This window comes from Cygnus atratus, chromosome 12 (assembly GCF_013377495.2).
Source record: "Cygnus atratus isolate AKBS03 ecotype Queensland, Australia chromosome 12, CAtr_DNAZoo_HiC_assembly, whole genome shotgun sequence".
Classification (NCBI taxonomy): domain Eukaryota; kingdom Metazoa; phylum Chordata; class Aves; order Anseriformes; family Anatidae; genus Cygnus; species Cygnus atratus.
In genome coordinates this window covers 16201480-16216352 of record NC_066373.1, presented here as the reverse complement: position 1 = coordinate 16216352, position 14873 = coordinate 16201480, and the positions used below count along the sequence as shown (strand labels likewise).

The following is a 14873-nucleotide window of genomic DNA, read 5'->3' as shown; positions in this document are numbered from 1 at the left end:
GGTTATAGGGAAAAAAATAAAACAAAGGTGACAGGAAATTGATTTTTTTAAAATACTCTGTGATGCTTGTATTATTATGATGAACCTGTTTACAGTTAATGATCTGTTCTGTTGTAATGAAAACAAATTAAAATTGAAAATGAAGTGAAAGTGAGCAACATCAAGCCACTTTTTAATATAGTAATTTATTTGTGGTAGGAAATAAACAGTTTTAAGTGATAACAGTCTTTTTTAATGTCTTTGGGTAAACAGAATTCCTTGGAAATGTGTACTGTGAGCTGTTTTACTTTTTTACTCGGAACTGTTCCCCAGCTTACTGGTTTCATTGGAGAAATGCAGTTCATTCTTTAGTACATGGCTAGCCATGCTGAAGTCATCCATGTTTGTAAGAAATAAGCATCCCTTGGAATATGGAAGACGAACGTGAAATGTCCAAGGCATATGACAAGTTGAGCATTGGTCAGTGAAGCCTTTCTAGAGGTGTAAAGGAAAATACATTTGTGGTAGGAACCCTATTACTGGAGACATGATTTGAGAAGCCATGAGCAGAATTCTCTTAAATGGAAAGAACAAGATTATACATATATTTTATTATTTTATTTACTATTTCAAGTAGGGGCAATATTGGTTCTTGTGCTAGCAGTTTAGTCCTAAGGCAGAGATCAAACATCTGAAGTGTATTAGCACTAGAGGCTTCTGAACTTAGTGTGCAGTCCACTGAGTGAAGCTTCCCCAGTTGGCTTTCTGAAGGTCTGTCGGTCCTGCAGTGCCTAGGCTCTTTACGTCACAGCTATTTGTCTAACACAGGAAAAGGTTTAATCCACAGGGGTATGTTGTCTTAATCTGATCATCAGGGTAGGAATTTTAACTCGAAAATCATGTTGCATGGCACATCTTTTCTGTAATTTTTGATGCGCATAGATAAATAAAGATGATTCTTTGTTCGTCTTTAGAAGAATAATATAATTTTCAGGGTCCTGACCCTGTAATAGTCAGGACCTGAGTACATGCACTTCTCCCTGCTGCTTCAGAAATATGAGAATATTTAAAGCTATCTGTAAGCATCTTTTTTTTTAAAATGTTGTGATAGAGGATAAATTTCAGTCAGAACTGCCTCTTAGTGTACTCCTGTGTGTTGTCAACACACTAAGGAGGTACAAGGTTGTTAGATGAAAGGAGTAAATGTGATAACTGAGGCTGTGCTATTTGATGCTTACCCAACGACAATGTAGGCGAGGAAAACTAGCAGTGAGTCAAGGAGCTATCACTGATCCCGTTGGGAAGAAAAATGTTTATACATTTACCACAAAATTTTTTTTTTTTTTGAAGGAGGAGAGTAAACTGGGGAGAAGAGACACCTGTGTGGAGAATGGTGTTTACAGAGGATAATGATGCTGGAGGAAATTTGTGGTTGCTTACAAGTGGGGACACTTGCTCAGAGTTGTGCAGCTTGCTAGGGAAGAAAGCAGGGTGTACCAAAACAGATGGGCATTGGCATTTACACCAAAGGATTATTTTACTAGAAAAAAGAAACAATGAATGCCAGGTAATGTTGTGCACAAGTAGTTTAGTTTTGGATTGTAAATTGTGTAATTTATTTTCTTTGTAAAAGTTGGTCCCGTGTGGTCCCGTGTTATCCAGGAAGTCATACAGGTGGTGCACAGAACAGGACCACTGTCCGATACCATGATTTTCTCCCTTTGTGGTCTCTTCATATTGTATTTTATGGAATGTGGTACTGAAGAAAGCAAAACGTTTCAACTGTTTTTTAAAAAAGTATTTCATAATGTGAGTTTTGCAATGGTTTACTAGTATGGCTGTATGTGCAATGATGCACTTAAGTTTTGAATAATTGGAAAGTAAGAATTACCATTTCAGGCAGCCTCGATAAACTTTGTTAATCCAAGCTTTCACTTGTTTTTCCTCTAAAATCATGTGAAATAAAATCTGCCCACAGTGCAGGAATGAGTTTTAGTCAGGGATTGTTCTGTATTATTTAAGCATCTCTTTTGCAGTCTCTTCTTGATCTAAGTTTGTGGATTTGTAGCTTTTGTTGCTGGTAGACCATTGTGCTGGTATTCAATGTACATTAATTTATAGTCTGCATTAAATATTTCAGCCTCTTCCTGGCTCTTCCGAGGCCAGGTTGCCCTGCCAAGTTTAGTCAATTCGCATCAGCCTAAGTTCAGCTGTTGTGCTACTCGGCAGAAGTGCAACAGGATAATGGAGATGTGAAATAAATGCAGTGGCAGAAGCATACGAAGTGTCAAAATGCAAACAAGGAATGAATGTGCTAAGTTTGCAGTCTCTTAAATGCTTTCTTAAGCTGTGAAAAAACTCCAAATAATAAGTTCATTCAAACAGGAAAAACGGTCTCTTTGAAAAAGATTAAGTTGATGGAATAAAATTAGTTTGATAAAATATCCAGGCTATCGAAACCTTGTGCGTAATACAGGTTTTGATACATACTGTGTTGTCCATTTCTGCAAGGCATTTCTTTTTGACTGTAAGAGCAGCTTGTAATCAAAGTGCATATAAGCCTTTATCAGCCTTTTAAGCAAGTATTTTAATTGCAAAGAAGGTGGAGGAGGTTGTTGCACCATGACCTTCCTTTGTCTCCTCTTCACAAGGAGCGCGGCCGCTCGCTGGTCCTGTAGGCACCCGTGCTCGAGCTGAGTTAGCTCTTGAACTTTTCGTGCTTTATAAATCTTAGGAGACAAAGTTGAAGTGCACGTCACTAGGTGGCACTGAAACATCGTCGTATGCCAAGTACAGTCTTGAGCTCTTCATCTCTGCTGCTGGAACTGCCTGGGTTTGTAAGTGTCAGGGAAATTGTTTTATTGTTAAAGGGCAGAGTGTAATATATTCATCTCCATCCGAGGCAGCCATTTAATGCCCTGAAACATGCCCTCTCACAGCTCTGGCCTGTTGACTATGCTTATTTGGTGTAATAATTAGCAGAATTTCTCACTAACAGTGGTACTTACTAACACCTCACATTTTCCTCAGTGTTTTTGTACGTGATGGATCGTGCATTCTGGGAGTGAAGTTAAGCGGGTCATAGCCTAAGCCCTGTACGACACCACTGTTTTCTGCACAGTACTTTGGAATAGGTATATATTAACTACTTTTTAATTCCCGTGGTGTATAGTGCAAACAAATTAGAGTCTTTTTTAATAGGCTAGTGAAAATTTGTAAGCACAGAATAGTTAACTTGTCAACTTCCAGAACAAAAGAAATTGAATGAGTGGCTGTAGGAATCAGAGTACGCTGTCTTTGAATAATGGCATGCTTTAGAAGCCTGTTGTAATGCTTTTCCAAGTTTTGTACAGATTCCTGTGCCTTGTTTCAGAGGAACAAATCTCTTATGCAATTTAAAGGTGATCTCTGTACAGTTGATGATGTTCAAACATTCTGTCTGTTATGAAAATAGGAGTAGCAAGCCCAAGTTAAATATCTTTCTCATACTTCAGTAGCTGGAAATGAGTCACTATGTTGGAAATTGTTCTGGTGCAAAGGAAAAGAAAAGGTCCGTGAATAACTGTTGCAGTAGGGATCCCTCTCATATTTCTTTGCAAATATGGTGGCAAGGACAAATAGAGTTAAAGATTCCCAAAATTACTAGGTAAAGGTATATGGTTTTAGTTCGACTTCTAAGCAAAAATCTAATGAAATCCCTCTATAATGAACTAACTCAAATTACAGTGATTTGGGACGTTTGTCATGTGGAAGCGCAGCTCTGCACTGAGACCATCAAACCATTTCACATAGGGCCTCAAGTTTCCAGGCTGTATTAAAACAAACAAACAAAAAAAAAACCTTTCTCATTTCTAGTTTAGATGGGTTTCCTGGCATATGTAGTGTTAAATATCGACTATAGTCTGTTGCTGGTGTTTGATATGTTTGAATTTTAAAATCCCCCCTTCCAATAAATATATATAATATTTTTCCTGTGTTGTTCATTCTTTTTTTCACCTATTTTAGTTTTAGTTACTGCTGAAGCAATTCTGGTGTAGAAGGGGAAGGAGTGCAGCATGGCAAGCCAGCAAATAAGAACAGCAGTGGCTCTGGCAGCCTTCTCTTCATGTCAGTTCCTTGCCCTCAGCCTCTGTTATTAATGCATCTGCACTGCTGTCACTCAGATAGCACGCGTTTGTGTTAAAAGTATGTGTCAAAAAGGTGGCCTAGATTTTTGAATTGCAGTTTGAGAATACCCCCAACCTACAAAACCACTGTACCAAATTATAAAATAATTAAGTCCTTGTTAGACATTCTGAGGGAAATGAAATTTCTTCTTGTCTTGTAAATATGCTCTAAGGAAGCAACAGAGTTGAGAATGTTACGGTGTCCATGGTGTTTTCACTTGGACAGAGACTTGCATGCATGCCTTTAAAAATAATTTTGTGAGAGTTTGGAACAAACCTCTCTGTGAAGTTTTACCCTCATATTAGAGTTTTTGTGGATTTGTTATAAAGTGTTTTTCTCTCCTTACCGTCCCTATTCCTTCAATTCTCCTAGTTTACCTGTGGGCTCTTTGATGTTCTTATATACAATTATGTACTTTTTAAAAATCCCCTTTTTGGTGCATTTCATTTATTGGGTCACTTTAGAATTGAATCCATGAATGTTATAACTGAGTTGATGGAAGATGTTTATTTTCCTATCATCCTGATAACTGCTTTAGTATGTGGTGCAGATCAGTATCATGCCTTTTTTCTATACTTGTTTGGAGAATAAAATGAAACCATTCGTGAATGCTTTAGTACTCTTTGTAGGAATTGTTTGTTAAATTTGGCAGTTGGCATATGCAGTAGTATAAACTTGGCTTTTTTGGTTTTCATCAGAAGGGAACAAACAGGACAGAGGAGAGCTGAGAGGAAATGTGGACTGGTCCTTTCTCTTCTAGCCTGTCTTTCTCACTGTCAGACATACATATTTGAGAACACAACATGGAGAGAAAGGGAAGAGATGATTTTTAAAAGACTTGTCACTACTGTGCTCTGTCTCATTCGTTAAGTATGGGCAGTGATAGCAGCAGGGCTATCTTGACTTGTAGGCCAGTTAGGAGTACAAGCGTACGTGGAGGAGGGCAAGTCAAGTCTCCCTGAACAGATGTACGCAGAAGGCTTAAGGAATCAGTTTTGTATGTGACCACTTGAGTTGAATAGCACAATTGGACCTGATCACTGCAAGCAATGGAAAAAAATAAGATGAAATGCTGTCTGTATATGCAAGTAATAAAAATGAGGACTAGAAAATGTATTAGTCTTTGCAAGAGTTAGGATTGCTTTTTTTAAAACAGCAGTATTTGGCAGGGGGAGGTGGGGACAGTTCTCAACTCTGCTTGACAAATGTATTAAGCAAAATGTTGATTTGCGTTATGAAATGTACCTTGGCTTGGCACAAAGCAAATGGCTCAGCAGTTGTACTTCTTTCATAGTAGATCAGTGCTCTCTTGTCTATTTATTTACCTGCTAGTGCACCCTAAGCTTATTCTTTAAATTATCCAAAGACAGTTTAAGAATAAAATGGGAGTGAAAGAAAACTGCGGAATCTTGCCTTTAACTGTAGTAGATGAACGTTATAATTCTACTGTAAACTAACCAAGTACTGTGAAATACAGATCCTGACAGCTCTTCTACAAGTTTGCATGAGCTGTGATGGAGAAGAGAGTTTTTAACCCCAGCTTTAGGACTTCAGTGAAATGCATTCTTACAGAAGCAGACCAGTGTCTCCTGATTTACTGACCACAGGTAACTGGCAAAATGATGAATCAAAACCAAACTGAGGAATCAGATGGATCAAACTTTCAGTCAGTGTCTCTACTGCCTACTGTTTATTTGGTTAGGCTGTATGTGCAGAAGCTGGGGAAAAATGGGTGATTCATTGCAGTCTGGTCTGAACAGTTTGGGAACCATTGAACTAAAACGTATCATTTAGACAAGCGTCGAAACCCGATATAAAAAGAATTCCCATGAAGGCAAATTCATCTCATAGAGTGATGATCTGCTCCAATGGTTAATTATCCTTTCTTTTAAATTGTGCTCCATGATTCTGGTCTGAACTTGCCTAATGTTCTTTCAGACCCTGAATTTTGCTAATGTTGTCTGCCAACTTAATGTTAAGTGTTAGCTTTCTGTTTCCTATATGGCTTATTGTGGAGGCTGTGAACAAAACAAAGCCTTCAAACCAAACAAAATTAACTAAGTTTAAAATTTTATTCACTGCATCTGAGTTTTCTTTAACTCATTCTTGCAACAAGAAGAAACCCTCTTCTTTCATTAAGTCTCATGTAGAGATGTTCTTCTTGAACTGGGATGCCCAACTCAACAGGGTTTCATTAATAGTTGTCTTATAAAACCAAGGCAACAACTGCAGTTTGCAGGTTTTCTAAGCGAGTGTTATTGTCATCATTTGACCAGTGGTGCAGTTTATGCACAAAATCATCAGTTCTGTTATATTAGTGTTTGGTGTTGTCACACAGGTTACTTTTATGACTGTATAAAATGGTACAAGTTGCTCTTCTGCAACTGAATAATCTTGTACAAATATTGATACTTAAGGTAAACTTATCTCCCTAGTACAATCTGTGGTTGTCCTTGAAGTGGCTGTAGAAATGATGCAACTGTATTCACATTGTACTCCTGTGTAGCTTCAAAAATAATCTCATTTGTTGGCTGTGCTGTTTCAGAAATATGTTGGCAATCTGTGTGACACCAGGTTTGTTGTAGCCATGATCACAAATCAGGGATGGCTGCCTTTAAATTGTTTTGAGGACTGGAGGGGGACTCACACAAAACTTCTACTCACAGGCTCCTCTAGTGTGAGAAATGCTTGCAGGAAAATGTGTGTTTATCGTGTCCTTTCCAAGGACAAGTCACAAAAATTGAAGATAAGAGGCAGCAGGGTGCTGCTTATACAGCTGAATTCCAGGGGATGTTGTGTACCCCTTCTGTCTTCTGCAGTGATTTTCTTAATTGTGGCATATAATCTCAAAAATAAACTCAAGTTCATCCCATAAAAGGTATTGGCTCTATATTTGGTGAAATGCAACTGACACACAAGAAAAGTGTTCCTGGAACAAATTTCTTTTTATCTTTAAGGCATTCAACAGTCTTCCTGTCTTTTCATTATGGGGTGAAGAATCTTCGTAAATAGATGTCTAAGATGGTTATAAAGGTCTTTAAATTTTAGTAGATTTGTAAGTGCTCTTACAGTTTTATAGTGCTTATTCTGCTAATAGAACCTGTGAAAAATAACTTTTTATGCTTAAAAAATAAAAAGGCCTACAAAGATGTTCAAGTAGTGTGTAATGGACATGACAGTTACAGTTTGTGAAATTTAATGCTCTAGCTGCTTATTGATCTTCCTTGTAGCTGATTGCATGGCACAAGCATTTGCACGTAGCACCTGCTATTTCTACATTTACACTATCTTCAGAATTGTTATCAAGGGGACTTTGGAAACCAAACTTGATGATAAGCTTAAGTACTTAAGGAAATACCTATATTTTTTTCAAGCATCCATTTTATTTTCACTCTACTTTTGACATCTGCTTCTTCTGGGTGATATTTTAACATGTAAAATATAGATGTAGTTATATACCAGGATTGCTGCGAAGCCCAGTGTTTCCTGGGAATGATGGAAAGCTGCGCGAAAGTTAGTTGCATCTTTCATCTTGCAGGTGGTTGTGATAGTTCATGTGTAAGCAGTAGTATTTGTCTAGATCATACAAGGAATCTTAAGAATCAGCTTCAGTAATTTGAATGGGAAGTACGCAGTGGGATAAGAGACTAAAATAGCTGTACCCACAGCAGAAGCTGCAAGTTCAAAAGGTTTTACCTTGATCAACAGGCCTAAATTTCCTCAGGAATACGACTATTGCCTTTTCCTGTGGCCAGTTTTTTCCTGAGTTGGTTGGTGAAGGCCATCTCCAAAGAGAAGTTGTCAAAGTTAGAGGTTGGACTGGATGATCTTTAAGGTCCCTACCAACCCAAACCTTTGTAAGGGTCTATGAAAGTCATAGCTGATTGTGTTCCTTGTAGTGACTTCCATGCAGTTGCTCTTTCATGACACAAAGCCAGATGTCTACTACTTATGGTGCATGCCTTCATGCACACATCTACTAGTACTGTGTAAGTTTAGAACTTTAACTATTACTGTAGAAACTGAAGGTCCCATCTTAAGAGAGGCGCAAAGGGGTTGGGGAGGGGGGAAGCAGAGCTCTTTTGAAGAGTTTGTTCTGAGAGGAAAATGCTTTTTTCTCAATGTCTTTGGGTTCTTTTTTCCTCAGAGGTGTTCCCTGCTTCTAAGGAGTTTCCCTCCTTTTTATTCTGTCTCATAGTTAAAGTGGCCATGTAGTTAGGTCAAGGTTCAATAAAATGGCAGTTTATTTGGGAAAACTGCTAGTGTGACCTGCTCATGTACGTGTTTGAAAGGTGTCTGTCTACATTCACAGAAGCTGTAAACATGTTGCAATGATTCAGAATCTGCGTTTCAAGTTCTCAGCCCTTTAATTTAGTTCTGGAAGTCCTAGGTTTGTTCTCTGGGTGTTGGTCAGGTTATTTCTTGTTCCTTCAAGAGCTTGTGCCTACTCCATGGTATGCCCCAAGCAAGCTCATGCGGTTTTGCATCCCAGATGTGTAATGCTTCCCAAACCACTGTGGCGAGTCTTAATGGTTCTGAGCATCCCTAAAACATGACAAGTCTGCAGACAGCAGTGCCGAATGAATTCCAATTTCAATATTAGCCCAGGTTATTTGTTTTTATTTTACCTGATTTTAAAGTTTATTGAATCTCTTCTGTATTGAAGGATTGTTCGTTGTTTCACACCTGGTCAACCTCCCTTGTATTTGGTTTCTTGGGACTGGGTGGATAGAGGTACTTTTGATACGTCATGCAGAACCAATTCCTGATGACAGTCACCAGGAAGGTCTCTGCCTTCTGATTTACTGGAGGTAAGTTGATTAGGAGCTGCTTTGTTATGAAACTTAATTTCTCGGTATCTATAACAATTTTTCAACAAAACCATGTAAAGAATGGCATGCAAAAATGTCCCAGGATCCTCATTTGTCGCTTGTGATTCACAAACAATATACTGATCTAGAAGTATCTACTCTTTTAAACATTTTCTTAGATGCATGTATGCTCTTGTTCCCTGTATGTATATGAAGAAAAAAGAATTGGATATCTGATTGAAACCTGATCATTGTTTTCACCCAGAGCTTGAATGTTCTTGCTTTTCGCCTAATACAGCTGATCCGTTTACCAAATGGTACCGGCTGGAAGAGGATGCACAACTGGTAGCAGGAACAAGGACTGGCTGATGGTGGCCAGATGCTTGCAATATTGGTGTAAGTTTGATAGTTACACTGAGGAGGCTTGGGGACATCTAGTCAGCAAAAAGAGGTGTGTTTGAATGATTTATCACTTCAAATTTCTATTACAATTACTTATGATAAACAACGTGTGACTAATCTACGCTCAACTGGGTAAGAAAATTGCCAGTTCTGTTCCATTAACAGCCATGGGCCTAAAGAACAGTGTTCCTGTAGGTTAAAACAACAACTAAGGGGCACGTAACATACCAAGGTGGGGAGAGAGGCGATACGATTAGCAAAGACACTTTTCACGCATTGCCAAGCTGCTTCAGTGCATAAATTACCTTTTGGTTCAGTTACATCAGTCAGGTCTCGTGCACGTGCATGACCGGTCCGTGTGTGTGTACCAAAACTGGGGCCTGCAGATTTATGAGAGAGGGTGGGCGGGAGAGGTTGAAATTAGTAAGCAAAGGCAAACAGTACCTTCACAGGGAAGATATCGAGCAGTCTTTTAGACAGCTGCTCACTTAGAAATTGGTCTCTGTGTGCATTACAGACCGTTACGTGGCTTTTCTCCTGACCAGCTCACTTAAACTGCCGCTTACTGCTTCGGTAACTGGGCTGCTCAGCGGGAGCGTGGCGGCTGCGTTAAATAACAGCGCTCTGAGGTGGAGGGTTGGTATGGGCTGGTATCTTTAGTCATAAATAATGAAGTATTAGTGAGTTCTTGTCATTAATATGGAAATGTTTCTGGCATATAGCACCATGGGGCAGGGCGGAAGAGCTGTAGGATGCAAAGTGCAGTGTAATATGGTCATATTGCCTGCCAGTGGCTTTGATGGGCTGGATTATAGAAAGAATGTAGCATGGACAAGGCTGTTGGTAAGTCTTGAGTATAATGAAGGGTAATCTGGAAATATAACTTTTTCATGTGAATAAATGGTGCTGTAAAAATGGCTGGTCCCTTAAGATCTTTTAATGAGTGGCATTTGCAGAAATAATTTGAAGGAAAAAAGTTCTGAAATCTAATATATGTGATAATGGAGAAATAAAAGCTTTAATAGTGCACTTAAAATGTATTTTTTATTACTCTAGGTTCGTTTCTGACATAACTGGTTTTAGTGAGCCACTTGAATGAACTTGGTTGCTATGAAGTTTTAATAGCTAACACTTGGAAAGCCTCATAGTTTAAAGAAATGTCAACTTCAAAAATCACATTCCTGTCTTGAGTAACTATCCTGAATTTGATCTTTTTTTTTAATTTAAAGATGTGAAAGTATGTTAGGGTATAAGGTTATGCAAGTTCCTGTAAAGCAGTGGCTTTTTTTCCTAGATGGGGCCTGTAGAGCAGTGGCTTTTTTTCCTAGATGGGGCCTTAGTATTGTCACAATTCTGACCATATAAAGTATTTAATCTTCTTCCTTTATAAAGCCATTGAGCTCTCACTTCAGAGCACTAACACTTTTCTTCAAGAACGGCTTGAGGTAAATCCACATAGCTAATGTAAAAACAGCAACAACAACTGCTAAACCAGGCAGACCTTACTGGGTGTTCTCCTGTGAGGAAGAAGGAGGGATTTATGGAAACCTAGAAGTTTGCATCTGAGCTCGTGGTTCACAGTCCTCCGTCATGAGACCGCGTTCTGAGTAAGGCCTGCCTTGCAATCCCTGATAACCTTTTGGATTGCACTGAAGACAACAAGACTTAAGTGTCTGGACTTTACTAATTGTCATCCTGCATCAGTTTTCTCAACAGTGTAAAATCGGCATCAGACAGAGTACAGAAGATGGCTGTTCCCCAGTATGATGTGTGTATGAAAGCATTGCAAATAAGGAATGTCTAAACGAGTCAAAATAAGTAATCGTAAGAATAAAAAGAAAAGAGGAAGATAAATGCAACAGTGAGATATTCAGTTTGTTTGAATTATCTTCTTTCATGCATCTTTTCTATAGTGTGGTTCCTCTCTTGCTTTGTTCTGCACGATGCTGATTGTAAGGGGAAAGTAAATACCCTAAGCCTGAATGCAGGGTTGTTTGCATCCGCTCATAGGTTAGGAGTGCTCAAGTCGATTTTGAAATCCTCTCTTTATTGTAAAATCTTTTTTGGGGGAAATAATAAGATGAGCCTTTCTAGAACAATGAGTAACAGGCATGTTGTAGGGGATCTGCTAGTTTGAATAAATTATCTGTTTTAACTGTTCATAAGAGTGAGTGCTTGTTGTATAACTAAAAGCTAACATCTCTAAATATTTCATAGACATTGTGTTTGTGTCTTAGACTTGTGACTGATGTCTTACATCTGCATGGGATGCTGCTCCAGGCCCAGGGAGATTACTTGGTGTAGAGAAGCTGATGTTTTCCACTGAATTTGTGAGAAATGCAGGACAGCAGATAGCCCTGGGGGTTATCTTGGAGGCACATCCTACTTGCCTTGACCTAAGTCTGCTGTGTGCATAAACCCAACTTCCTCAATAACTTCTTGAGTGCATTTTATGTGAAGTACTGGAAAAACAAACTTTGCTTAATGCTTTCAGTTTTGTTATGCGTTAGGAATTGTTGAGATGCTATGGCCTTAAGCTTGTTTTCTGTACTAATTCAGGTAATACGGCAATACACTTCCAATACAGTTCTTTCTCAACGTGTTGTTCCAGCCAAGACAATGATCTATAAATTGGAAAGTGACTGTTGTCTTCTGACTTGCTTGGTGATGAAACTAAGTGGGAATTCTACGTTTGAAGCACAAGCCTTTGTAGCCTAGTTATTGAACTCTTTGCCTTACAATTAAGAGAGAGATGAAACCTTTTGAGAACAGTATTGACACCCTGCAGGGAAATACGTCGGCTGCGAAAATTTTTACACTGTCACGTTCCTTCACCAGAAAATACCATTAGGTCTATCTTTTCCTTAATATCACTTAATTTGAAAATAATGAGCCATGTGTGTATAACAGTACTGCATTTTGGCCTGATTTTGATATGTATTAGCTGTGTTTCTGTTACTTTTCCTGCTCTGTAACATACAGTGCATTACTTCTATGACCATGAAGTTACTTGTGCAGGAAAAAAATGTGCAGATTGGGCTTGAGAGATTCTACCTATTACTCTTCCACTTGCTGAATTTTACAACCAACCATCTCATTAGTATATCCACTTCTAGTAATAAATGGGCACATATTGTTAATAACTGCAAGAAGTTCATTGCATACTCTAAAACTGGGTATTAGTGCTTCTGGTACTCGCTTCATTCTCTGAAAGCCCAAGTGTGACTCGTCAGAGGTTTCTTGAACAGTGCACGGTGCGTGAGGATATTACAGGGGTGGTGCACACAAAATTGTCTTTTCACATGTTGGCATTGCTAAGCCATGCGTAAAAAATCTTACTGGCATTTAAAGCATGAGAAACGATATCTGAATAAACTGTTAGGCTGTTAATAATTTTTCAAATGTAAGAGTACAATTTAGAAAAATATTTTAAAGATACTAGATACCTGCAAGTGAAGGCATTTTTTTACTTCTCGGTTTACCTGTTAGAAGTGCCTATAAGCAATGCTGATGTAACAGTTAGACTTGGCATCAGGCATCCAGTATAGCTAGAACTTCAGGGGTTTTTTTGGAGGTATTTGAGAATAGCTTGATATTTTTGACATCTGTGTGACAGCTTCTTGCATAAGAGATGAGCAGCATGTTATACCACCCAGCTGCGTATATTAGTCTGTGCATCAAGCTGAGGAGCAGCACTTAGCCAGATCTGACAATCAGATGGAAACTAGTACTACCTATACACAAGGGTGCATTTTAATGTGGTGTGCATTTTGCCAAGAGCCTGGTACTTGACAAAGAAATTGTCAGAATCTCTGTTCTTCCCATCTCTTTTTTTCCCCCCAGTTGAGTCCATGTTGAAACGTAGGATTTCCTTCTGCAGTTTGTTTTACTTTGCATATAACAAAGGTGGTCTAATGTGTTTGGTGATTTCATACTATAAAATTGTAGCAATCTTTTTTGGAATATGCAGTGTATTAGCAGGTCATTTTCTGCCAGCTTAATCTAAATTTGCATTATGCTTGGTTTCACTGACTTCGTGTCAATATGTCATGTGTCCCCAGTGGAGACTAGAGACCTAGAGAAATTACATTTCTAGTTTTCAAATTTCAGTGCTGATATTGTCAGTGTTGGAAGAGTTGGAAGAATGGCAGATTGTGAATGTGGAGATGAGTATATGAGAACTACGTGCTCTAATTTTAGTTTGACTGGACTGGTAGTTGTAAGCCTTAAAATTTCTACACTTCTTGCTGGATTTAAGTCTGTCATTTGCCTTGATGCTTAAATTTGAAGGAATTGTGAAATTTCTGCCACAGAGTAGACTGTTTATTAATGCGCTTCATAGGCTTGCTATAAGCCAGGAGCATGTAATAATACTACTTTCTCCCTTTTTTAAAGATAGAATTGTCAGTATTGAAAAAAACTATTTACACCTGTATAATAGGATGTATTAAGCAGGTGTAACCCAAAAGGGTTGATTATCATGAGGGAAATTTATGATGAAAAGTACAAAATGTTGCTGTTTAACAATGAATGCTCTTCTCAGTAGAATAACTGATTTGCAGCGACATCCAGGTGATGAAATAAGTAACTGTTCCTGTATAATTTAGTTCTAGAAAAGCATTTGTTATACCCCTGTTTTTAACCTATTGCATTTTTTTCCTTTGCGTCACCACTTTATTGTTCTTTTAAAAATTGTATTCCATTTCCGTCTGGTCTTCCTCTTACAATGTGAGTTTTGAGCGAGCTGCAACATCATTTTTTTTCTCCTGGTGATGTTTCTGTAGTTGAAAATATTTCAATAAAAATGAGAATTGAAATCCTTTTGTTGTCTGAAATATTCAAGCACTATGGCAAACATAGTTTTATGATCTTGGAGTTGTATTTTTAATTAGCAAGTTTTTGGTAATGATGGAAACTTGTAAAGAAACCATCTTTGAAGGCTAAAAAGAAGAGGAAGAAATAAGGAGAAAATCATGTAAATTTTCTAGGCCAGTACTTCCACTGTAACAATTTAACACTTTCGTTAATGTCTGTTTGCACCATGTCAATGTAGTGTCTGACTGTAGATAGATAAATGTGGATTGACTTGTCATGGATTGGGATTGCTCCACTCCAAAAACCTGACAGCTCATTTCAAGCTTCTCTTGCACTTTCAAAGTCCTTAGCTGCATGCTTAACTCTATAATGCATACAAAAATTCTAATTTTATTAGTAAAACACAGAAGAACAGTTTTTGGAAAACCAGGCTTTTTCTTAGCAATTTCTTTGCAGTAGTATTAACTAAATATTGGTGGAGACACTCCATCCAAAACAGAGGTGAAAAGGGAGTTAAGAGAAAAAGGGGCAGAGAGAACCTCTTCAGTCAGCTGGTTCTTAGCTCACCTCCGGCATCAAACCAGAGTTTTGGTTAATCTCCTGGGACAGCAGTTCTTGAATATGGCATTTAGAATATGTCAGGTTGTAGAGGCTATAGTTTTCGGTAGGTGTTTCGTTTGTCTTTTTTTTTTTTTTTTT

The 14873-nt window shown here is 38.3% G+C and overlaps 1 protein-coding gene across 3 annotated transcripts in view; it reads left to right on the top strand.

Annotated features, from left to right (window-relative positions):
• Positions 1–14873, top strand: part of FTO (FTO alpha-ketoglutarate dependent dioxygenase) — a 243350-nt gene that overhangs the window by 26797 nt on the left and 201680 nt on the right. The window lies entirely within an intron of this gene.